The 18,750-nt window shown below is 47.2% G+C and overlaps 39 non-coding genes across 39 annotated transcripts; all 39 read right to left on the reverse strand.

The window, feature by feature from the left end:
* Positions 1-466: 466 nt before the first annotated feature.
* Positions 467-537, reverse strand: TRNAA-UGC (transfer RNA alanine (anticodon UGC)). Its single transcript has one exon. It is a non-coding gene; the product is annotated as a tRNA-Ala (tRNA).
* A 553-nt stretch (positions 538-1,090) lies between these two features.
* On the reverse strand, positions 1,091-1,162 carry TRNAA-CGC (transfer RNA alanine (anticodon CGC)). Its single transcript has one exon. It is a non-coding gene; the product is annotated as a tRNA-Ala (tRNA).
* A 130-nt stretch (positions 1,163-1,292) lies between these two features.
* Positions 1,293-1,363, reverse strand: TRNAA-UGC (transfer RNA alanine (anticodon UGC)). Its single transcript has one exon. It is a non-coding gene; the product is annotated as a tRNA-Ala (tRNA).
* A 558-nt stretch (positions 1,364-1,921) lies between these two features.
* Positions 1,922-1,993, reverse strand: TRNAA-CGC (transfer RNA alanine (anticodon CGC)). Its single transcript has one exon. It is a non-coding gene; the product is annotated as a tRNA-Ala (tRNA).
* A 130-nt stretch (positions 1,994-2,123) lies between these two features.
* On the reverse strand, positions 2,124-2,195 carry TRNAA-UGC (transfer RNA alanine (anticodon UGC)). The gene has a single exon. It is a non-coding gene; the product is annotated as a tRNA-Ala (tRNA).
* A 558-nt stretch (positions 2,196-2,753) lies between these two features.
* TRNAA-CGC (transfer RNA alanine (anticodon CGC)) lies at positions 2,754-2,825 on the reverse strand. Its single transcript has one exon. It is a non-coding gene; the product is annotated as a tRNA-Ala (tRNA).
* Positions 2,826-2,955: 130 nt separating this feature from the next.
* On the reverse strand, positions 2,956-3,027 carry TRNAA-UGC (transfer RNA alanine (anticodon UGC)). The gene has a single exon. It is a non-coding gene; the product is annotated as a tRNA-Ala (tRNA).
* A 557-nt stretch (positions 3,028-3,584) lies between these two features.
* Positions 3,585-3,656, reverse strand: TRNAA-CGC (transfer RNA alanine (anticodon CGC)). Its single transcript has one exon. It is a non-coding gene; the product is annotated as a tRNA-Ala (tRNA).
* Positions 3,657-3,786: 130 nt separating this feature from the next.
* On the reverse strand, positions 3,787-3,858 carry TRNAA-UGC (transfer RNA alanine (anticodon UGC)). The gene has a single exon. It is a non-coding gene; the product is annotated as a tRNA-Ala (tRNA).
* Positions 3,859-4,416: 558 nt separating this feature from the next.
* On the reverse strand, positions 4,417-4,488 carry TRNAA-CGC (transfer RNA alanine (anticodon CGC)). Its single transcript has one exon. It is a non-coding gene; the product is annotated as a tRNA-Ala (tRNA).
* Positions 4,489-4,616: 128 nt separating this feature from the next.
* Positions 4,617-4,688, reverse strand: TRNAA-UGC (transfer RNA alanine (anticodon UGC)). The gene has a single exon. It is a non-coding gene; the product is annotated as a tRNA-Ala (tRNA).
* A 559-nt stretch (positions 4,689-5,247) lies between these two features.
* On the reverse strand, positions 5,248-5,319 carry TRNAA-CGC (transfer RNA alanine (anticodon CGC)). The gene has a single exon. It is a non-coding gene; the product is annotated as a tRNA-Ala (tRNA).
* Positions 5,320-6,277: 958 nt separating this feature from the next.
* On the reverse strand, positions 6,278-6,349 carry TRNAA-UGC (transfer RNA alanine (anticodon UGC)). Its single transcript has one exon. It is a non-coding gene; the product is annotated as a tRNA-Ala (tRNA).
* A 557-nt stretch (positions 6,350-6,906) lies between these two features.
* On the reverse strand, positions 6,907-6,979 carry TRNAA-CGC (transfer RNA alanine (anticodon CGC)). Its single transcript has one exon. It is a non-coding gene; the product is annotated as a tRNA-Ala (tRNA).
* Positions 6,980-7,109: 130 nt separating this feature from the next.
* On the reverse strand, positions 7,110-7,181 carry TRNAA-UGC (transfer RNA alanine (anticodon UGC)). The gene has a single exon. It is a non-coding gene; the product is annotated as a tRNA-Ala (tRNA).
* A 556-nt stretch (positions 7,182-7,737) lies between these two features.
* On the reverse strand, positions 7,738-7,810 carry TRNAA-CGC (transfer RNA alanine (anticodon CGC)). The gene has a single exon. It is a non-coding gene; the product is annotated as a tRNA-Ala (tRNA).
* A 132-nt stretch (positions 7,811-7,942) lies between these two features.
* TRNAA-UGC (transfer RNA alanine (anticodon UGC)) lies at positions 7,943-8,014 on the reverse strand. The gene has a single exon. It is a non-coding gene; the product is annotated as a tRNA-Ala (tRNA).
* A 560-nt stretch (positions 8,015-8,574) lies between these two features.
* On the reverse strand, positions 8,575-8,646 carry TRNAA-CGC (transfer RNA alanine (anticodon CGC)). The gene has a single exon. It is a non-coding gene; the product is annotated as a tRNA-Ala (tRNA).
* A 130-nt stretch (positions 8,647-8,776) lies between these two features.
* Positions 8,777-8,848, reverse strand: TRNAA-UGC (transfer RNA alanine (anticodon UGC)). Its single transcript has one exon. It is a non-coding gene; the product is annotated as a tRNA-Ala (tRNA).
* A 560-nt stretch (positions 8,849-9,408) lies between these two features.
* On the reverse strand, positions 9,409-9,480 carry TRNAA-CGC (transfer RNA alanine (anticodon CGC)). Its single transcript has one exon. It is a non-coding gene; the product is annotated as a tRNA-Ala (tRNA).
* Positions 9,481-9,610: 130 nt separating this feature from the next.
* TRNAA-UGC (transfer RNA alanine (anticodon UGC)) lies at positions 9,611-9,682 on the reverse strand. Its single transcript has one exon. It is a non-coding gene; the product is annotated as a tRNA-Ala (tRNA).
* A 559-nt stretch (positions 9,683-10,241) lies between these two features.
* Positions 10,242-10,313, reverse strand: TRNAA-CGC (transfer RNA alanine (anticodon CGC)). Its single transcript has one exon. It is a non-coding gene; the product is annotated as a tRNA-Ala (tRNA).
* Positions 10,314-10,442: 129 nt separating this feature from the next.
* On the reverse strand, positions 10,443-10,514 carry TRNAA-UGC (transfer RNA alanine (anticodon UGC)). Its single transcript has one exon. It is a non-coding gene; the product is annotated as a tRNA-Ala (tRNA).
* Positions 10,515-11,072: 558 nt separating this feature from the next.
* TRNAA-CGC (transfer RNA alanine (anticodon CGC)) lies at positions 11,073-11,144 on the reverse strand. The gene has a single exon. It is a non-coding gene; the product is annotated as a tRNA-Ala (tRNA).
* A 130-nt stretch (positions 11,145-11,274) lies between these two features.
* TRNAA-UGC (transfer RNA alanine (anticodon UGC)) lies at positions 11,275-11,346 on the reverse strand. Its single transcript has one exon. It is a non-coding gene; the product is annotated as a tRNA-Ala (tRNA).
* Positions 11,347-11,904: 558 nt separating this feature from the next.
* On the reverse strand, positions 11,905-11,976 carry TRNAA-CGC (transfer RNA alanine (anticodon CGC)). Its single transcript has one exon. It is a non-coding gene; the product is annotated as a tRNA-Ala (tRNA).
* Positions 11,977-12,736: 760 nt separating this feature from the next.
* TRNAA-AGC (transfer RNA alanine (anticodon AGC)) lies at positions 12,737-12,808 on the reverse strand. The gene has a single exon. It is a non-coding gene; the product is annotated as a tRNA-Ala (tRNA).
* A 130-nt stretch (positions 12,809-12,938) lies between these two features.
* TRNAA-UGC (transfer RNA alanine (anticodon UGC)) lies at positions 12,939-13,010 on the reverse strand. Its single transcript has one exon. It is a non-coding gene; the product is annotated as a tRNA-Ala (tRNA).
* A 757-nt stretch (positions 13,011-13,767) lies between these two features.
* On the reverse strand, positions 13,768-13,839 carry TRNAA-UGC (transfer RNA alanine (anticodon UGC)). Its single transcript has one exon. It is a non-coding gene; the product is annotated as a tRNA-Ala (tRNA).
* Positions 13,840-14,597: 758 nt separating this feature from the next.
* On the reverse strand, positions 14,598-14,669 carry TRNAA-UGC (transfer RNA alanine (anticodon UGC)). The gene has a single exon. It is a non-coding gene; the product is annotated as a tRNA-Ala (tRNA).
* A 558-nt stretch (positions 14,670-15,227) lies between these two features.
* On the reverse strand, positions 15,228-15,299 carry TRNAA-CGC (transfer RNA alanine (anticodon CGC)). Its single transcript has one exon. It is a non-coding gene; the product is annotated as a tRNA-Ala (tRNA).
* A 130-nt stretch (positions 15,300-15,429) lies between these two features.
* On the reverse strand, positions 15,430-15,501 carry TRNAA-UGC (transfer RNA alanine (anticodon UGC)). The gene has a single exon. It is a non-coding gene; the product is annotated as a tRNA-Ala (tRNA).
* Positions 15,502-16,059: 558 nt separating this feature from the next.
* On the reverse strand, positions 16,060-16,131 carry TRNAA-CGC (transfer RNA alanine (anticodon CGC)). The gene has a single exon. It is a non-coding gene; the product is annotated as a tRNA-Ala (tRNA).
* Positions 16,132-16,261: 130 nt separating this feature from the next.
* On the reverse strand, positions 16,262-16,333 carry TRNAA-UGC (transfer RNA alanine (anticodon UGC)). Its single transcript has one exon. It is a non-coding gene; the product is annotated as a tRNA-Ala (tRNA).
* A 558-nt stretch (positions 16,334-16,891) lies between these two features.
* Positions 16,892-16,963, reverse strand: TRNAA-CGC (transfer RNA alanine (anticodon CGC)). The gene has a single exon. It is a non-coding gene; the product is annotated as a tRNA-Ala (tRNA).
* A 130-nt stretch (positions 16,964-17,093) lies between these two features.
* TRNAA-UGC (transfer RNA alanine (anticodon UGC)) lies at positions 17,094-17,165 on the reverse strand. Its single transcript has one exon. It is a non-coding gene; the product is annotated as a tRNA-Ala (tRNA).
* A 558-nt stretch (positions 17,166-17,723) lies between these two features.
* On the reverse strand, positions 17,724-17,795 carry TRNAA-CGC (transfer RNA alanine (anticodon CGC)). The gene has a single exon. It is a non-coding gene; the product is annotated as a tRNA-Ala (tRNA).
* Positions 17,796-17,925: 130 nt separating this feature from the next.
* On the reverse strand, positions 17,926-17,997 carry TRNAA-UGC (transfer RNA alanine (anticodon UGC)). The gene has a single exon. It is a non-coding gene; the product is annotated as a tRNA-Ala (tRNA).
* Positions 17,998-18,453: 456 nt separating this feature from the next.
* TRNAA-UGC (transfer RNA alanine (anticodon UGC)) lies at positions 18,454-18,525 on the reverse strand. The gene has a single exon. It is a non-coding gene; the product is annotated as a tRNA-Ala (tRNA).
* Between the last annotated feature and the right edge of the window lie 225 nt (positions 18,526-18,750).

Below are 18,750 nucleotides of genomic sequence, written 5' to 3' on the forward strand. Positions count from 1 at the left end.
AAATATGGTGTGGCTTAACTGTAGCTGTGAAGTTTGGCGCTTACTTGGCACCAAAGCCTTCTCTACCCCGGGTAATGGCAAAGAAAGCTACTTAAGGTAGTGACGCGCTTCTTAAATGCTCCCTTACGTTTGGACTTTTTGGGTGTATATTGTACTAATCAGCAAACTGGCATAAGGGTCTGTGCAAGGAGGTCACGTAAGCCAGCTTCAAGTGTGCCACGTGACTTGAGTTTCGTCCATTGGTAGGATCCGTATGAACAAAACCATGAGATGCTGGGGATTGAACCCAGGACCTCAACACATGCGAAGCGTGCGCTCTACCACTGAGCTACATCCCCTACGTGGTGTGCTTTCTCCCAATCCCTGCTGGAACGGACAGACTTTATTTAACTATCGCGGAAGAGCTACGCGGGAAGAGATTGAGAGACACAGCTTTGCAGTAATTCCATGTGCATAAAAGACAAAGTGGAGATGCCGGGGATTGAACCCGGGCCTCACACATGCAAAGCGTGCGCTCTACCACTGAGCTACATCCCCCTTCGCAAGCTTCTTCAAATTAGGTTCCGATCGGCCGATAGCAGTTTACAGGCTAATTCGGCATCTACCTTGTTGCCAAACAGCCTTTCCAAAAAAATGTCACTTCTTTCCTTCTGTTTAAAATACTGGTCCACCCATTTCTGCCTAAAAAGGTAGTCTACTTAGCCTTTTCCGTCCTGTCACACTTTTCAAGTGCTGCACTGCAACTCAGTTTAATGACAACCCAGTGTCCAAAATCGGCCCCTGGTGTAAAGATATGTTTCCCGGGTAAAATAAAGCAAGTCAGCAAATATGGTGTGGCTTAACTGTAGCTGTGAAGTTTGGCGCATTACTTGGCACCAAGCCTTCTCTACCCCGGGTAATGGCAAAGAAAGCTACTTAAGGTAGTGACGCTTCTTAAATGCTCCCTTACGATTGGACTTTTTGGGTGTATATTGTACTAATCAGCAAACTGGCATAAGGGTCTGTGCAAGGAGGTCACGTAAGCCAGCTTCAAAGTGTGCCACGTGACTTGAGTTTCGTCCAGTTGGTAGGATCCGTATGAAAAAAAACATGGAGATGCTGGGGATTGAACCCAGGACCTCACACATGCGAAGCGTGCGCTCTACCACTGAGCTACATCCCCTACGTGGTGTGCTTTCTCCCAATTCCCTGCTGGAACGGACAGACTTTATTTAACTATCGCGGAAAGAGCTACGCGGGAAGAGATTGAGAGACACAGCTTTGCAGTAATTCCATGTGCATAAAAGACAAAGTGGAGATGCCGGGGATTGAACCCGGGCCTCACACATGCAAAGCGTGCGCTCTACCACTGAGCTACATCCCCCTTCGCAAGCTTCTTCAAATTAGGTTCCGATCGGCCGATAGCAGTTTACAGGCTAATTCGGCATCTACCTTGTTGCCAAACAGCCTTTCCAAAAAAATGTCACTTCTTTTCCTTCTGTTTAAAAATACTGGTCCACCCATTTCTGCCTAAAAAGGTAGTCTACTTAGCCTTTTCCGTCCTGTCACACGTTTCAAGTGCTGCACTGCAACTCAGTTTAATGACAACCCAGTGTCCAAAATCGGCCCTGGTGTAAAGATATGGTTTCCCGGGTAAAATAAAGCAAGTCAGCAAATATGGTGTGGCTTAACTGTAGCTGTGAAGTTTGGCGCATTACTTGGCACCAAAGCCTTCTCTACCCCGGGTAATGGCAAAGAAAGCTACTTAAGGTAGTGACGCTTCTTAAATGCTCCCTTACGTTTGGACTTTTTGGGTGTATATTGTACTAATCAGCAAACTGGCATAAGGGTCTTGTGCAAGGAGGTCACGTAAGCCAGCTTCAAAGTGTGCCACGTGACTTGAGTTTCGTCCAGTTGGTAGGATCCGTATGAACAAAAACCATGGAGATGCTGGGGATTGAACCCAGGACCTCACACATGCGAAGCGTGCGCTCTACCACTGAGCTACATCCCCTACGTGTTGTGCTTTCTCCCAATTCCCTGCTGGAACGGACAGACTTTATTTAACTATCGCGGAAAGAGCTACGCGGGAAGAGATTGAGAGACACAGCTTTGCAGTAATTCCATGTGCATAAAAGACAAAGTGGAGATGCCGGGGATTGAACCCGGGGCCTCACACATGCAAAGCGTGCGCTCTACCACTGAGCTACATCCCCCTTCGCAAGCTTCTTCAAATTAGGTTCCGATCGGCCGATAGCAGTTTACAGGCTAATTCGGCATCTACCTTGTTGCCAAACAGCCTTTCCAAAAAAATGTCACTTCTTTTCCTTCTGTTTAAAAATACTGGTCCACCCATTTCTGCCTAAAAAGGTAGTCTACTTAGCCTTTTCCGTCCTGTCACACGTTTCAAGTGCTGCACTGCAACTCAGTTTAATGACAACCCAGTGTCCAAAATCGGCCCCTGGTGTAAAGATATGGTTTCCCGGGTAAAATAAAGCAAGTCAGCAAATATGGTGTGGCTTAACTGTAGCTGTGAAGTTTGGCGCATTACTTGGCACCAAAGCCTTCTCTACCCCGGGTAATGGCAAAGAAAGCTACTTAAGGTAGTGACGCTTCTTAAATGCTCCCTTACGTTTGGACTTTTTGGGTGTATATTGTACTAATCAGCAAACTGGCATAAGGGTCTGTGCAAGGAGGTCACGTAAGCCAGCTTCAAAGTGTGCCACGTGACTTGAGTTTCGTCCAGTTGGTAGGATCCGTATGAACAAAAACCATGGAGATGCTGGGGATTGAACCCAGGACCTCACACATGCGAAGCGTGCGCTCTACCACTGAGCTACATCCCCTACGTGGTGTGCTTTCTCCCAATTCCCTGCTGGAACGGACAGACTTTATTTAACTATCGCGGAAAGAGCTACGCGGGAAGAGATTGAGAGACACAGCTTTGCAGTAATTCCATGTGCATAAAAGACAAAGTGGAGATGCCGGGGATTGAACCCGGGGCCTCACACATGCAAAGTGTGCGCTCTACCACTGAGCTACATCCCCCTTCGCAAGCTTCTTCAAAGAAGGTTCCGATCGGCCGATAGCAGTTTACAGGCTAATTCGGCATCTACCTTGTTGCCAAACAGCCTTTCCAAAAAAATGTCACTTCTTTTCCTTCTGTTTAAAAATACTGGTCCACCCATTTCTGCCTAAAAAGGTAGTCTACTTAGCCTTTTCCGTCCTGTCACACGTTTCAAGTGCTGCACTGCAACTCAGTTTAATGACAACCCAGTGTCCAAAATCGGCCCCTGGTGTAAAGATATGGTTTCCCGGTAAAATAAAGCAAGTCAGCAAATATGGTGTGGCTTAACTGTAGCTGTGAAGTTTGGCGCATTACTTGGCACCAAAGCCTTCTCTACCCCGGGTAATGGCAAAGAAAGCTACTTAAGGTAGTGACGCTTCTTAAATGCTCCCTTACGTTTGGACTTTTTGGGTGTATATTGTACTAATCAGCAAACTGGCATAAGGGTCTGTGCAAGGAGGTCACGTAAGCCAGCTTCAAAGTGTGCCACGTGACTTGAGTTTCGTCCAGTTGGTAGGATCCGTATGAACAAAAACCATGGAGATGCTGGGGATTGAACCCAGGACCTCACACATGCGAAGCGTGCGCTCTACCACTGAGCTACATCCCCTACGTGGTGTGCTTTCTCCCAATTCCCTGCTGGAACGGACAGACTTTATTTAACTATCGCGGAAAGAGCTACGCGGGAAGAGATTGAGAGACACAGCTTTGCAGTAATTCCATGTGCATAAAAGACAAAGTGGAGATGCCGGGGATTGAACCCGGGGCCTCACACATGCAAAGCGTGCGCTCTACCACTGAGCTACATCCCCCTTCGCAAGCTTCTTCAAATTAGGTTCCGATCGGCCGATAGCAGTTTACAGGCTAATTCGGCATCTACCTTGTTGCCAAACAGCCTTTCCAAAAAAATGTCACTTCTTTTCCTTCTGTTTAAAAATACTGGTCCACCCATTTCTGCCTAAAAAGGTAGTCTACTTAGCCTTTTCCGTCCTGTCACACGTTTCAAGTGCTGCACTGCAACTCAGTTTAATGACAACCCAGTGTCCAAAATCGGCCCCTGGTGTAAAGATATGGTTTCCCGGGTAAAATAAAGCAAGTCAGCAAATATGGTGTGGCTTAACTGTAGCTGTGAAGTTTGGCGCATTACTTGGCACCAAAGCCTTCTCTACCCCGGGTAATGGCAAAGAAAGCTACTTAAGGTAGTGACGCTTCTTAAATGCTCCCTTACGTTTGGACTTTTTGGGTGTATATTGTACTAATCAGCAAACTGGCATAAGGGTCTGTGCAAGGAGGTCACGTAAGCCAGCTTCAAAGTGTGCCACGTGACTTGAGTTTCGTCCAGTTGGTAGGATCCGTATGAACAAAAACCATGGAGATGCTGGGGATTGAACCCAGGACCTCACACATGCGAAGCGTGCGCTCTACCACTGAGCTACATCCCTACGTGGTGTGCTTTCTCCCAATTCCCTGCTGGAACGGACAGACTTTATTTAACTATCGCGGAAAGAGCTACGCGGAAGAGATTGAGAGACACAGCTTTGCAGTAATTCCATGTGCATAAAAGACAAAGTGGAGATGCCGGGGATTGAACCCGGGGCCTCACACATGCAAAGCGTGCGCTCTACCACTGAGCTACATCCCCCTTCGCAAGCTTCTCCAAAGAGGTTCCGATCGCCGATAGCAGTTTTACAGGCTAATTCGGCATCTACCTTGTTGCCAAACAGCCTTTCCCAAAAAATGTCACTTCGTTTCCTTCTGTTTAAAATACGTGTCCACACCATTTCTGCCTAAAAAGGTAGTCTACTTAGCCTTTTCCGTCCTGTCACACGTTTCAAGTGCTGCACTGCAACTCAGTTAATGACAACCCAGTGTTCCAAAATCGGACCCATGGTGTAAAGATATGGTTTCTCCGGTAAAAATAAAGCAAGTCAGCAAATATGGTGTGGCTTAACTGTAGCTGTGAAGTTTGGCGCATTACTTGGCACCAAAGCCTTCTCTACCCCGGTGTAATGGCAAAGAAAGCTACTTAAGGTAGTGACGCTTCTTAATGCTCCCTTACGTTTGGACTTTTTGGGTGTATATTGTACTAATCAGCAAACTGGCATAAGGGTCTGTGCAAGGAGGTCACGTAAGCCAGCTTCAAAGTGTGCCACGTGACTTGAGTTTCGTCCAGTTGGTAGGATCCGTATGAACAAAAACCATGGAGATGCTGGGGATTGAACCCAGGACCTCACACATGCGAAGCGTGCGCTCTACCACTGAGCTACATCCCCTACGTGGTGTGCTTTCTCCCAATTCCCTGCTGGACGGACAGACTTTAATTTAACTATCGCGGAAAGAGCTACGCGGGAAGAGATTGAGAGACACAGCTTTGCAGTAATTCCATGTGCATAAAAGACAAAGTGGAGATGCTGGGGATTGAAACCGGGCCTCACACATGCAAAGCGTGCGCTCTACCACTGAGCTACATCCCCCTTCGCAAGCTTCTCCAAAGAAGGTTCCGATCGGCCGATAGCTGTTTACAGGCTAATTCGGCATCTACCTTGTTGCCAACAGCCTTTCCAAAAAAATGTCACTTCTTTTCCTTCTGTTTTAAAAATACTGGTCCACCCATTTCTGCCTAAAAGGTAGTCTACTTAGCCTTTTCCGTCCTGTCCACGTTTCAACGTGCTGCACTGCAACTCAGTTTAATGACAACCCAGTGTCCAAAATCGGCCCCTGGTGTAAGATATGGTTTCCCGGGTAAAATAAAGCAAGTCAGCAAATATGGTGTGGCTTAACTGTAGCTGTGAAGTTTGGCGCATTACTTGGCACCAAAGCCTTCTCTACCCCGGGTAATGGCAAAGAAAGCTACTTAAGGTAGTGACGCTTCTTAAATGCTCCCTTACGTTTGGACTTTTTGGGTGTATATTGTACTAATCAGCAAACTGGCATAAGGGTCTGTGCAAGGAGGTCACGTAAGCCAGCTTCAAAGTGTGCCACGTGACTTGAGTTTCGTCCAGTGGTAGGATCCGTATGAACAAAAACCAATGGAGATGCTGGGGATTGAACCAGGACCTCACACATGCGAAGCGTGCGCTCTACCACTGAGCTACATCCCCTACGTGGTGTGCTTTCTCCCAATTCCCTGCTGGAACGGACAGACTTTATTTAACTATCGCGGAAAGAGCTACGCGGGAAGAGATTGAGAGACACAGCTTTGCAGTAATTCCATGTGCATAAAAGACAAAGTGGAGATGCCGGGGATTGAACCCGGGGCCTCACACATGCAAAGCGTGCGCTCTACCACTGAGCTACATCCCCCTTCGCAAGCTTCTCAAATTAGGTTCCGATCGGCGATAGCAGTTTACAGGCTAATTCGGCATCTACCTTGTTGCCAAACAGCCTTTTCCAAAAAAATGTCACTTCTTTTCCTTCTGTTTAAAAATACTGGTCCACCCATTTCTGCCTAAAAGGTAGTCTACTTAGCCTTTTCCGTCCTGTCACACGTTTCAAGTGCTGCACTGCAACTCAGTTTAATGACAACCCAGTGTCCAAAATCGGCCCCTGGTGTAAAGATATGGTTTCCCGGGTAAATAAAGCAAGTCAGCAAATATGGTGTGGCTTAACTGTAGCTGTGAAGTTTGGCGCATTACTTGGCACCAAAGCCTTCTCTACCCCCGGGTAATGGCAAAGAAAGCTACTTAAGGTAGTGACGCTTCTTAAATGCCTCCCTTACGTTTGGACTTTTTGGGTGTATATTGTACTAATCAGCAAACTGGCATAAGGGTCTGTGCAAGGAGGTCACGTAAGCCAGCTTCAAAGTGTGCCACGTGACTTGAGTTTCGTCCAGTTGGTAGGATCCGTATGAACAAAAACCATGGAGATGCTGGGGATTGAACCCAGGAACCTCACACATGCGAAGCGTGCGCTCTACCACTGAGCTACATCCCCTACATGGTGTGCTTTCTCCCAATTCCCTGCTGGAACGGACAGACTTTATTTAACTATCGCGGAAAGAGCTACGCGGGAAGAGATTGAGAGACACAGCTTTGCAGTAATTCCATGTGCATAAAAGACAAAGTGGAGATGCCGGGGATTGAACCCGGGGCCTCACACATGCAAAGCGTGCGCTCTACCACTGAGCTACATCCCCCTTCGCAAGCTTCTTCAAATAGGTTCCGATCGGCCGATAGCAGTTTACAGGCTAATTCGGCATCTACCTTGTTGCCAAACAGCCTTTCCAAAAAAATGTCACTTCTTTTCCTTCTGTTTAAAAATACTGGTCCACCCATTTCTGCCTAAAAAGGTAGTCTACTTAGCCTTTTCCGTCCTGTCACACGTTTCAAGTGCTGCCACTGCAACTCAGTTTAATGACAACCCAGTGTCCAAATCGGCCCCTGGTGTAAAGATATGGTTTCCCGGGGTAAATAAAGCAAGTCAGCAAATATGGTGTGGCTTAACTGTAGCTGTGAAGTTTGGCGCATTACTTGGCACCAAAGCCTTCTCTACCCCGGGTAATGGCAAAGAAAGCTACTTAAGGTAGTGACGCTTCTTAATGCTCCCTTACGTTTGGACTTTTTGGGTGTATATTGTACTAATCAGCAAACTGGCATAAGGGTCTGTGCAAGGAGGTCACGTAAGCCAGCTTCAAAGTGTGCCACGTGACTTGAGTTTCGTCCAGTTGGTAGGATCCGTATGAACAAAAACCATGGAGATGCTGGGGATTGAACCCCAGGACCTCACACATGCGAAGCGTGCGCTCTACCACTGAGCTACATCCCCTACGTGGTGTGCTTTCTCCCAATTCCCTGCTGGAACGGGACAGACTTTATTAACTATCGCGGGAAAGAGCTACGCGGGGAAGAGATTGAGAGACACAGCTTTGCAGTAATTCCATGTGCATAAAAGACAAAGTGGAGATGCCGGGGATTGAACCCGGGGCCTCACACATGCAAAGCGTGCGCTCTACCACTGAGCTACATCCCCCTTCGCAAGCTTCTTCAAATTAGGTTCCGATCGGGCCGATAGCAGTTTACAGGCTAATTCGGCATCTACCTTGTTGCCAAACAGCCTTTCCAAAAAAATGTCACTTCTTTTCCTTCTGTTTTAAAAATACTGGTCCACCCATTTCTGCCTAAAAAGGTAGTCTACTTAGCCTTTTCCGTCCTGTCACACGTTTCAAGTGCTGCACTGCAACTCAGTTTAATGACAACCCAGTGTCCCAAAATCGGCCCCTGGTGTAAAGATATGGTTTCCCGGGTAAATAAAGCAAGTCAGCAAATATGGTGTGGCTTAACTGTAGCTGTGAAGTTTGGCGCATTACTTGGCACCAAAGCCTTCTCTACCCCGGGTAATGGCAAAGAAAGCTACTTAAGGTAGTGACGCTTCTTAAATGCTCCCTTACGTTTGGACTTTTTGGGTGTATATTGTACTAATCAGCAAACTGGCATAAGGGTCTGTGCAAGGAGGTCACGTAAGCCAGCTTCAAAGTGTGCCACGTGACTTGAGTTTCGTCCAGTTGGTAGGATCCGTATGAACAAAAACCATGGAGATGCTGGGGATTGAACCCAGGACCTCACACATGCGAAGCGTGCGCTCTACCACTGAGCTACATCCCCTACGTGGTGTGCTTTCTCCCAATTCCCTGCTGGAACGGACAGACTTTATTTAACTATCGCGGAAAGAGCTACGCGGGAAGAGATTGAGAGACACAGCTTTGCAGTAATTCCATGTGCATAAAAGACAAAGTGGAGATGCCGGGGATTGAACCCGGGGCCTCACACATGCAAAGCGTGCGCTCTACCACTGAGCTACATCCCCCTTCGCAAGCTTCTTCAAATTAGGTTCCGATCGGCCGATAGCAGTTTACAGGCTAATTCGGCATCTACCTTGTTGCCAAACAGCCTTTCCAAAAAAATGTCACTTCTTTTCCTTCTGTTTAAAAATACTGGTCCACCCATTTCTGCCTAAAAAGGTAGTCTACTTAGCCTTTTCCGTCCTGTCACACGTTTCAAGTGCTGCACTGCAACTCAGTTTAATGACAACCCAGTGTCCAAAATCGGCCCCTGGTGTAAAGATATGGTTTCCCGGGTAAAATAAAGCAAGTCAGCAAATATGGTGTGGCTTAACTGTAGCTGTGAAGTTTGGCGCATTACTTGGCACCAAAGCCTTCTCTACCCCGGGTAATGGCAAAGAAAGCTACCTTAAGGTAGTGACGCTTCTTAAATGCTCCCTTACGTTTGGACTTTTTGGGTGTATATTGTACTAATCAGCAAACTGGCATAAGGGTCTGTGCAAGGAGGGTCACGTAAGCCAGCTTCAAAGTGTGCCACGTGACTTGAGTTTCGTCCAGTTGGTAGGATCCGTATGAACAAAAACCATGGAGATGCTGGGGATTGAACCCAGGACCTCACACATGCGAAGCGTGCGCTCTACCACTGAGCTACATCCCCTACGTGGTGTGCTTTCTCCCAATTCCCTGCTGGAACGGACAGACTTTATTTAACTATCGCGGAAAGAGCTACGCGGGAAGAGATTGAGAGACACAGCTTTGCAGTAATTCCATGTGCATAAAAGACAAAGTGGAGATGCCGGGGATTGAACCCGGGGCCTCACACATGCAAAGCGTGCGCTATACCACTGAGCTACATCCCCCTTCGCAAGCTTCTTCAAATTAGGTTCCGATCGGCCGATAGCAGTTTACAGGCTAATTCGGCATCTACCTTGTTGCCAAACAGCCTTTCCAAAAAAATGTCACTTCTTTTCCTTCTGTTTAAAAATACTGGTCCACCCATTTCTGCCTAAAAAGGTAGTCTACTTAGCCTTTTCCATCCTGTCACACGTTTCAAGTGCTGCACTGCAACTCAGTTTAATGACAACCCAGTGTCCAAAATCAGCCCCTGGTGTAAAGATATGGTTTCCCGGGTAAAATAAAGCAAGTCAGCAAATATGGTGTGGCTTAACTGTAGCTGTGAAGTTTGGCGCATTACTTGGCACCAAAGCCTTCTCTACCCCGGGTAATGGCAAAGAAAGCTACTTAAGGTAGTGACGCTTCTTAAATGCTCCCTTACGTTTGGACTTTTTGGGTGTATATTGTACTAATCAGCAAACTGGCATAAGGGTCTGTGCAAGGAGGTCACGTAAGCCAGCTTCAAAGTGTGCCACGTGACTTGAGTTTCGTCCAGTTGGTAGGATCCGTATGAACAAAAAACCATGGAGATGCTGGGGATTGAACCCAGGACCTCACACATGCGAAGCGTGCGCTCTACCACTGAGCTACATCCCCTACGTGGTGTGCTTTCTCCCAATTCCCTGCTGGAACGGACAGACTTTATTTAACTATCGCGGAAAGAGCTACGCGGAAGAGATTGAGAGACACAGCTTTGCAGTAATTCCATGTGCATAAAAGACAAAGTGGAGATGCCGGGGATTGAACCCGGGGCCTCACACATGCAAAGCGTGCGCTCTACCACTGAGCTACATCCCCCTTCGCAAGCTTCTTCAAATTAGGTTCCGATCGGCCGATAGCAGTTTACAGGCTAATTCGGCATCTACCTTGTTGCCAAACAGCCTTTCCAAAAAAATGTCACTTCGTTTCCTTCTGTTTAAAAATACTGGTCCACCCATTTCTGCCTAAAAAGGTAGTCTACTTAGCCTTTTCCGTCCTGTCACACGTTTCAAGTGCTGCACTGCAACTCAGTTTAATGACAACCCAGTGTCCAAAATCGGCCACTGGTGTAAAGATATGGTTTCCCGGGTTAAAATAAAGCAAGTCAGCAAATATGGTGTGGCTTAACTGTAGCTGTGAAGTTTGGCGCATTACTTGGCACCAAAGCCTTCTCTACCCCGGGTAATGGCAAAGAAAGCTACTTAAGGTAGTGACGCTTCTTAAATGCTCCCTTACGTTTGGACTTTTTGGGTGTATATTGTACTAATCAGCAAACTGGCATAAGGGTCTGTGCAAGGAGGTCACGTAAGCCAGCTTCAAGTGTGCCACGTGACTTGAGTTTCGTCCAGTTGGTAGGATCCGTATGAACAAAAACCATGGAGATGCTGGGGATTGAACCCAGGACCTCACACATGCGAAGCGTGCGCTCTACCACTGAGCTACATCCCCTACGTGGTGTGCTTTCTCCCAATTCCCTGCTGGAACGGACAGACTTTATTTAACTATCGCGGAAAGAGCTACGCGGGAAGAGATTGAGAGACACAGCTTTGCAGTAATTCCATGTGCATAAAAGACAAAGTGGAGATGCCGGGGATTGAACCCGGGGCCTCACACATGCAAAGCGTGCGCTCTACCACTGAGCTACATCCCCCTTCGCAAGCTTCTTCAAATTAGGTTCCGATCGGCCGATAGCAGTTTACAGGCTAATTCGGCATCTACCTTGTTGCCAAACAGCCTTTCCAAAAAAATGTCACTTCTTTTCCTTCTGTTTAAAAATACTGGTCCACCCATTTCTGCCTAAAAAGGTAGTCTACTTAGCCTTTTCCGTCCTGTCACACGTTTCAAGTGCTGCACTGCAACTCAGTTTAATGACAACCCAGTGTCCAAAATCGGCCCCTGGTGTAAAGATATGGTTTCCCGGGTAAAATAAATCAAGTCAGCAAATATGGTGTGGCTTAACTGTAGCTGTGAAGTTTGGCGCATTACTTGGCACCAAAGCCTTCTCTACCCTGGGTAATGGCAAAGAAAGCTACTTAAGGTAGTGACGCTTCTTAAATGCTCCCTTACGTTTGGACTTTTTGGGTGTATATTGTACTAATCAGCAAACTGGCATAAGGGTCTGTGCAAGGAGGTCACGTAAGCCAGCTTCAAAGTGTGCCACGTGACTTGAGTTTCGTCCAGTTGGTAGGATCCGTATGAACAAAAACCATGGAGATGCTGGGGATTGAACCCAGGACCTCACACATGCGAAGCGTGCGCTCTACCACTGAGCTACATCCCCTACGTGGTGTGCTTTCTCCCAATTCCCTGCTGGAACGGACAGACTTTATTTAACTATCGCGGAAAGAGCTACGCGGGAAGAGATTGAGAGACACAGCTTTGCAGTAATTCCATGTGCATAAAAGACAAAGTGGAGATGCCGGGGATTGAACCGGGGGCCTCACACATGCAAAGCGTGCGCTATACCACTGAGCTACATCCCCCTTCGCAAGCTTCTTCAAATTAGGTTTCCGATCGGCCGATAGCAGTTTACAGGCTAATTCGGCATCTACCTTGTTGCCAAACAGCCTTTCCAAAAAAATGTCACTTCTTTTCCTTCTGTTTAAAAATACTGGTCCACCCATTTCTGCCTAAAAAGGTAGTCTACTTAGCCTTTTCCGTCCTGTCACACGTTTCAAGTGCTGCACTGCAACTCAGTTTAATGACAACCCAGTGTCCAAAATCGGCCCCTGGTGTAAAGATATGGTTTCCCGGGTAAAATAAAGCAAGTCAGCAAATATGGTGTGGCTTAACTGTAGCTGTGAAGTTTGGCGCATTACTTGGCACCAAAGCCTTCTCTACCCGGGTAATGGCAAAGAAAGCTACTTAAGGTAGTGACGCTTCTTAAATGCTCCCTTACGTTTGGACTTTTTGGGTGTATATTGTACTAATCAGCAAACTGGCATAAGGGTCTGTGCAAGGAGGTCACGTAAGCCAGCTTCAAAGTGTGCCACGTGACTTGAGTTTCGTCCAGTTGGTAGGATCCGTATGAACAAAAACCATGGAGATGCTGGGGATTGAACCCAGGACCTCACACATGCTAAGCGTGCGCTCTACCACTGAGCTACATCCCCTACGTGGTGTGCTTTCTCCCAATTCCCTGCTGGAACGGACAGACTTTATTTAACTATCGCGGAAAGAGCTACGCGGGAAGAGATTGAGAGACACAGCTTTGCAGTAATTCCATGTGCATAAAAGACAAAGTGGAGATGCCGGGGATTGAACCCGGGGCCTCACACATGCAAAGCGTGCGCTCTACCACTGAGCTACATCCCCCTTCGCAAGCTTCTTCAAATTAGGTTCTGATCGGCCGATAGCAGTTTACAGGCTAATTCGGCATCTACCTTGTTGCCAAACAGCCTTTCCAAAAAATGTCACTTCTTTTCCTTCTGTTTAAAAATACTGGTCCACCCATTTCTGCCTAAAAAGGTAGTCTACTTAGCCTTTTCCGTCCTGTCACACGTTTCAAGTGCTGCACTGCAACTCAGTTTAATGACAACCCAGTGTCCAAAATCGGCCCCTGGTGTAAAGATATGGTTTCCCGGGTAAAATAAAGCAAGTCAGCAAATATGGTGTGGCTTAACTGTAGCTGTGAAGTTTGGCGCATTACTTGGCACCAAAGCCTTCTCTACCCGGGTAATGGCAAAGAAAGCTACTTAAGGTAGTGACGCTTCTTAAATGCTCCCTTACGTTTGACTTTTTGGGTGTATATTGTACTAATCAGCAAACTGGCATAAGGGTCTGTGCAAGGAGGTCACGTAAGCCAGCTTCAAAGTGTGCCACGTGACTTGAGTTTCGTCCAGTTGGTAGGATCCGTATGAACAAAAACCATGGAGATGCTGGGGATTGAACCCAGGACCTCACACATGCGAAGCGTGCGCTCTACCACTGAGCTAAATCCCCTACGTGGTGTGCTTTCTCCCAATTCCCTGCTGGAACGGACAGACTTTATTTAACTATCGCGGAAAGAGCTACGCGGGAAGAGATTGAGAGACACAGCTTTGCAGTAATTCCATGTGCATAAAAGACAAAGTGGAGATGCCGGGGATTGAACCCGGGGCCTCACACATGCAAAGCGTGCGCTCTACCACTGAGCTACATCCCCCTTCACAAGCTTCTCCAAATAGGTTCCGATCGGCCGATAGCAGTTTACAGGCTAATTCGGCATCTACCTTGTTGCCAAACAGCCTTTCCAAAAAAATGTCACTTCTTTTCCTTCTGTTTAAAAATACTGGTCCACCCATTTCTGCCTAAAAAGGTAGTCTACTTAGCCTTTTCCGTCCTGTCACACGTTTCAAGTGCTGCACTGCAACTCAGTTAATGACAACCCAGTGTCCAAAATCGGCCCCTGGTGTAAAGATATGGTTTCCCGGGTAAAATAAAGCAAGTCAGCAAATATGGTGTGGCTTAACTGTAGCTGTGAAGTTTGGCGCATTACTTGGCACCAAAGCCTTCTCTACCCCGGGTAATGGCAAAGAAAGCTACTTAAGGTAGTGACGCTTCTTAAATGCTCCCTTACGTTTGGACTTTTTGGGTGTATATTGTACTAATCAGCAAACTGGCATAAGGGTCTGTGCAAGGAGGTCACGTAAGCCAGCTTCAAAGTGTGCCACGTGACTTGAGTTTCGTCCAGTTGGTAGGATCCGTATGAACAAAAACCATGGAGATGCTGGGGATTGAACCCAGGACCTCACACATGCGAAGCGTGCGCTCTACCACTGAGCTGCATCCCCTACGTGGTGTGCTTTCTCCCAATTCCCTGCTGGAACGGACAGACTTTATTTAACTATCGCGGAAAGAGCTACGCGGGAAGAGATTGAGAGACACAGCTTTGCAGTAATTCCATGTGCATAAAAGACAAAGTGGAGATGCCGGGGATTGAACCCGGGGCCTCACACATGCAAAGCGTGCGCTATACCACTGAGCTACATCCCCCTTCGCAAGCTTCTTCAAATTAGGTTCCGATCGGCCGATAGCAGTTTACAGGCTAATTCGGCATCTACCTTGTTGCCAAACAGCCTTTCCAAAAAAATGTCACTTCTTTTCCTTCTGTTTAAAAATACTGGTCCACCCATTTCTGCCTAAAAAGGTAGTCTACTTAGCCTTTTCCGTCCTGTCACACGTTTCAAGTGCTGCACTGCAACTCAGTTTAATGACAACCCAGTGTCCAAAATCGGCCCCTGGTGTAAAGATATGGTTTCCCGGGTAAAATAAATCAAGTCAGCAAATATGGTGTGGCTTAACTGTAGCTGTGAAGTTTGGCGCATTACTTGGCACCAAAGCCTTCTCTACCCCGGGTAATGGCAAAGAAAGCTACTTAAGGTAGTGACGCTTCTTAAATGCTCCCTTACGTTTGGACTTTTTGGGTGTATATTGTACTAATCAGCAAACTGGCATAAGGGTCTGTGCAAGGAGGTCACGTAAGCCAGCTTCAAAGTGTGCCACGTGACTTGAGTTTCGTCCAGTTGGTAGGATCCGTATGAACAAAAACCATGGAGATGCTGGGGATTGAACCCAGGACCTCACACATGCGAAGCGTGCGCTCTACCACTGAGCTACATCCCCTACGTGGTGTGCTTTCTCCCAATTCCCTGCTGGAACGGACAGACTTTATTTAACTATCGCGGAAAGAGCTACGCGGGAAGAGATTGAGAGACACAGCTTTGCAGTAATTCCATGTGCATAAAAGACAAAGTGGAGATGCCGGGGATTGAACCCGGGGCCTCACACATGCAAAGCGTGCGCTCTACCACTGAGCTACATCCCCCTTCGCAAGCTTCTTCTAATTAGGTTCCGATCGGCCGATAGCAGTTTACAGGCTAATTCGGCATCTACCTTGTTGCCAAACAGCCTTTCCAAAAAAATGTCACTTCTTTTCCTTCTGTTTAAAAATACTGGTCCACCCATTTCTGCCTAAAAAGGTAGTCTACTTAGCCTTTTCCGTCCTGTCACACGTTTCAAGTGCTGCACTGCAACTCAGTTTAATGACAACCCAGTGTCCAAAATCGGCCCCTGGTGTAAAGATATGGTTTCCCGGGTAAAATAAAGCAAGTCAGCAAATATGGTGTGGCTTAACTGTAGCTGTGAAGTTTGGCGCATTACTTGGCACCAAAGCCTTCTCTACCCCGGGTAATGGCAAAGAAAGCTACTTAAGGTAGTGACGCTTCTTAAATGCTCCCTTACGTTTGGACTTTTTGGGTGTATATTGTACTAATCAGCAAACTGGCATAAGGGTCTGTGCAAGGAGGTCACGTAAGCCAGCTTCAAAGTGTGCCACGTGACTTGAGTTTCGTCCAGTTGGTAGGATCCGTATGAACAAAAACCATGGAGATGCTGGGGATTGAACCCAGGACCTCACACATGCGAAGCGTGCGCTCTACCACTGAGCTACATCCCCTGCGTGGTGTGCTTTCTCCCAATTCCCTGCTGGAACGGACAGACTTTATTTAACTATCGCGGAAAGAGCTACGCGGGAAGAGATTGAGAGACACAGCTTTGCAGTAATTCCATGTGCATAAAAGACAAAGTGGAGATGCCGGGGATTGAACCCGGGGCCTCACACATGCAAAGCGTGCGCTCTACCACTGAGCTACATCCCCCTTCGCAAGCTTCTTCAAATTAGGTTCCGATCGGCCGATAGCAGTTTACAGGCTAATTCGGCATCTACCTTGTTGCCAAATAGCCTTTCCAAAAAAATGTCACTTCTTTTCCTTCTGTTTAAAAATACTGGTCCACCCATTTCTGCCTAAAAAGGTAGTCTACTTAGCCTTTTCCGTCCTGTCACACGTTTCAATTGCTGCACTGCAACTCAGTTTAATGACAACCCAGTGTCCAAAATCGGCCCCTGGTGTAAAGATATGGTTTCCCGGGTAAAATAAAGCAAGTCAGCAAATATGGTGTGGCTTAACTGTAGCTGTGAAGTTTGGCGCATTACTTGGCACCAAAGCCTTCTCTACCCCGGGTAATGGCAAAGAAAGCTACTTAAGGTAGTGACGCTTCTTAAATGCTCCCTTACGTTTGGACTTTTTGGGTGTATATTGTACTAATCAGCAAACTGGCATAAGGGTCTGTGCAAGGAGGTCACGTAAGCCAGCTTCAAAGTGTGCCACGTGACTTGAGTTTCGTCCAGTTGGTAGGATCCGTATGAACAAAAACCATGGAGATGCTGGGGATTGAACCCAGGACCTCACACATGCGAAGCGTGCGCTCTACCACTGAGCTACATCCCCTACGTGGTGTGCTTTCTCCCAATTCCCTGCTGGAACGGACAGACTTTATTTAACTATCGCGGAAAGAGCTACGCGGGAAGAGATTGAGAGACACAGCTTTGCAGTAATTCCATGTGCATAAAAGACAAAGTGGAGATGCCGGGGATTGAACCCGGGGCCTCACACATGCAAAGCGTGCGCTCTACCACTGAGCTACATCCCCCTTCGCAAGCTTCTCCAAAGAAGGTTCCGATCGGCTGATAGCAGTTTACAGGCTAATTCGGCATCTACCTTGTTGCCAAACAGCCTTTCCAAAAAAATGTCACTTCGTTTCCTTCTGTTTAAAAATACTGGTCCACCCATTTCTGCCTAAAAAGGTAGTCTACTTAGCCTTTTCCGTCCTGTCACACGTTTCAAGTGCTGCACTGCAACTCAGTTTAATGACAACCCAGTGTCCAAAATCGGCCCCTGGTGTAAAGATATGGTTTCCCGGGTAAAATAAAGCAAGTCAGCAAATATGGTGTGGCTTAACTGTAGCTGTGAAGTTTGGCGCATTACTTGGCACCAAAGCCTTCTCTACCCCGGGTAATGGCAAAGAAAGCTACTTAAGGTAGTGACGCTTCTTAAATGCTCCCTTACGTTTGGACTTTTTGGGTGTATATTGTACTAATCAGCAAACTGGCATAAGGGTCTGTGCAAGGAGGTCACGTAAGCCAGCTTCAAAGTGTGCCACGTGACTTGAGTTTCGTCCAGTTGGTAGGATCCGTATGAACAAAAACCATGGAGATGCTGGGGATTGAACCCAGGACCTCACACATGCGAAGCGTGCGCTCTACCACTGAGCTACATCCCCTACGTGGTGTGCTTTCTCCCAATTCCCTGCTGGAACGGACAGACTTTATTTAACTATCGCGGAAAGAGCTACGCGGGAAGAGATTGAGAGACACAGCTTTGCAGTAATTCCATGTGCATAAAAGACAAAGTGGAGATGCCGGGGATTGAACCCGGGGCCTCACACATGCAAAGCGTGCGCTCTACCACTGAGCTACATCCCCCTTCGCAAGCTTCTTCAAATTAGGTTCCGATCGGCCGATAGCAGTTTACAGGCTAATTCGGCATCTACCTTGTTGCCAAACAGCCTTTCCAAAAAAATGTCACTTCTTTTCCTTCTGTTTAAAAATACTGGTCCACCCATTTCTGCCTAAAAAGGTAGTCTACTTAGCCTTTTCCGTCCTGTCACACGTTTCAAGTGCTGCACTGCAACTCAGTTTAATGACAACCCAGTGTCCAAAATCGGCCCCTGGTGTAAAGATATGGTTTCCCGGGTAAAATAAAGCAGAGCGCATGCGAAGCGTGCGCTCTACCACTGAGCTACATCCCCTACGTGGTGTGCTTTCTCCCAATTCCCTGCTGGAACGGACAGACTTTATTTAACTATCGCGGAAAGAGCTACGCGGGAAGAGATTGAGAGACACAGCTTTGCAGTAATTCCATGTGCATAAAAGACAAAGTGGAGATGCCGGGGATTGAACCCGGGGCCTCACACATGCAAAGCGTGCGCTCTACCACTGAGCTACATCCCCCTTCGCAAGCTTCTCCAAAGAAGGTTCCGATCGGCCGATAGCAGTTTACAGGCTAATTCGGCATCTACCTTGTTGCCAAACAGCCTTTCCAAAAAAATGTCACTTCGTTTCCTTCTGTTTAAAATACTGGTCCACCCATTTCTGCCTAAAAAGGTAGTCTACTTAGCCTTTTCCGTCCTGTCACACGTTTCAAGTGCTGCACTGCAACTCAGTTTAATGACAACC

This window comes from Dendropsophus ebraccatus, unplaced genomic scaffold, assembly GCF_027789765.1.
Source record: "Dendropsophus ebraccatus isolate aDenEbr1 unplaced genomic scaffold, aDenEbr1.pat pat_scaffold_799_ctg1, whole genome shotgun sequence".
Classification (NCBI taxonomy): domain Eukaryota; kingdom Metazoa; phylum Chordata; class Amphibia; order Anura; family Hylidae; genus Dendropsophus; species Dendropsophus ebraccatus.